The sequence below is a fragment of the Pteropus vampyrus genome, unplaced genomic scaffold, assembly GCF_000151845.1.
Source record: "Pteropus vampyrus isolate Shadow unplaced genomic scaffold, Pvam_2.0 Scaffold280, whole genome shotgun sequence".
Lineage (NCBI taxonomy): Eukaryota > Metazoa > Chordata > Mammalia > Chiroptera > Pteropodidae > Pteropus > Pteropus vampyrus.
Window position 1 is genome coordinate 1,452,833 of NW_011889061.1, and position 2,554 is coordinate 1,455,386.

Here is a 2,554-nt window from a genome sequence, read left to right on the forward strand (position 1 = left end):
AAGGCTTCCCCGGCTGGTCGTGCGACGCGCCAGGTGAGCGCGGTCAGCCTCGGTCTCCCCACACGTGTCCGGGCCCCCCGCCCCAAATCAGACCGCGCGGCTTCCCTCTCGGAGGACAGAGCTGCACGGTGTGCCAGGCGACCCTGGAAGAACGGACCTGCATGCTGGGAGCCTTCTCCTGTCTCAGTTCTGACTGCAGCCCCAGAAGCGGAGAACAAACCACGAGGCACACGCCCCCCACATCACAAAATGACATGCAGAGCATGTGGCAGAGGTGGGTCTCGGGGCCCTCGCCTTTCCAGGGCGTAGGTTAAGGAGGTTAGAAAAGAAAGATGCAAACTTGAGACCAGTCTTCTCCTCGGAGCTGTCAAAGCAAAGTGGTAGTTTGCGGTCCCTGCCCTCCGGCCAGGAGAGACGAGGCCCTGCCTGTGCCGCGAAGGCGGGGCGAACGGGGATTTAATCGTCGGGGTTCACGTCTGGATCCTGGCTGGGTTTCTAGGTCACCCCTCCCCGCCTCCGCTCGCTCTGAACGCAAAGCATGGCCTCGGGGACTCGCTCTGCTGCAGTTTTCCTGGCAAAGTCCCACTGAGCCCCTCGAGGCTCCCGGCTCCTCTTTTAAAAGTCACTAGGAAGACAGACACGGCAGCCAGCAATGGCGGGGAAATCGGGAAATTGGGAGACATTTTAAGGGGAAATCCTTGAAAACCTGAAGGGCTACTATGAGTGACTTTCACTAAATATTACACAGTTCTGGTTGTTCTTTATCAGCTCGTTTCTTCCTCATTGTTTGGTCGCACGTGTTCAGTTTCTTTGTGTTTTTATAGGGTCAGAACTTGTACAAGCCCTTCACGCCCTTCCCTTCTGCTCCCTGGCCCCGCCCCCTTCCCACCAGCCTTGGCTTTGCTTTTGAATCAGACTCTATGTACCTATAACGACGATGACAGTCAAGCCCCGGAGAACCTTCCATCCCCTTCCTCATGCCGTGGGCTCTCCCCCTCCAGTGAGAATCAGACCCTGAAGATACTTGGGGGGTGGGGGGTGGGGCGGGTAAAGCTACCAGATAAGCAACCAGACCTGTAAGTCTTAAAAAAAAAAAAATTAAGAGGACGCCTCGAACTGACATTTTAACAAAATGCCTTTCTGTTTTACACACACAAGTCATTGTCTTTTTCTTACCAGGAAAGACATTATTTGAAAAGCCACATGGCCTACGGCCCTAAGAGAAAGTTAAAATCCCATAACCCCACAAGGCACGGAAGGCACAAAACCTCCATCACGTAGAGTCAAGAATCCCAGACGTTGGAGGATGGGGTCCTTCAAGGTAGAGTGAAACGGCTTCACTCTTTTAAGATCTTCATAACGTAAACATGTAATTTCACATGATTCAGGTAACATAATATATACCGATAAACTATAGTGCATTCTATAAATCCAATGAATTATCATGAATTTTAAAACTCTAATGGTGGCTATTCAAGAAAAGATGCAAGCTGTGTGTTATAGAATATCATGCTTGATAAGTCAGGGCCTGTGTAATCCATTTTAGAATGTATTCAAACGGGGTCCTTGATGGGACAAAATAAGACAAACCGACCAACTTCATTTCTGTGCTGCTTAGTCACACTCACACTTACTTCTACAACAATCATTTTGAGCAAAAATTACTGAGCATGGGCTTTTCAGGTAGGTTGTTCTTGTCCAGAAAGCCCGCCTGCAACCCTGCCGTGGACCCTGGCCACGTGCATAGTGCTCCCCAAACTGCAGGACGCAAATGGTAACAAGCTTTACGGGCTTTCCGAAGCTGGCCTCGAGGAAGATGTGTGGCATGCCTTCGCCTGTCCCAGAACAAGCCCCACCTCGCAACTACTTCGAAAGATGACACTGGGTTTTCCTTCCTCCGAGTTATGGGAGGAGTATCACAGCGACTTCCCACTGTGGCTTCAGAGTTGCACATATCACAACCACGCAGGACGAGACAAAGGCTCTTCTTCTTGTGACTCAGACACACACGCTCAGGGCTAGTGATTTCTCAGTAAAGATCACAGAGAGTCGTTATAAATGTACATCAGCCCTGAAAGCACGATGACCTCTGCCTGTTCGAATCGGTCCGGATAAATTCCTGACTGCAGCCCAGACTCATCGGACGGGTCTGATGTATCGTCCTGGCCACCGGGAAGCGTGCGAGTGCCTTTCCAGCAAAGAGAAGAGACCTGTGCTGTCTTGCCTGCCGTCAAAGCCAGCCAGCACGCCAGAGTCCCCGGTCACAGCCCGCTTAAAACCTCAGCGTCTCCTCAGCGTCGTCAAGATAAAACACTCTCCGTTTTGCACGGCATATGACGCCCTCCGCGGCCTTTCTGCCCCCAGACCCACGTCCTGCCACCGAGCCGGATGAACACAAGGTTTAGTGTTACAGACTCTGAAATTCCTCAGACGCCCCACCATTCCTGTACCTGTGCCCGGGCTACTTCCTCTGCAACTAACGTTGAAAATGACAGTTCCTGCTCATTATATTGATTTCATGCCTCGCGACTGAGCCACCATCCGCGGTGAAAAA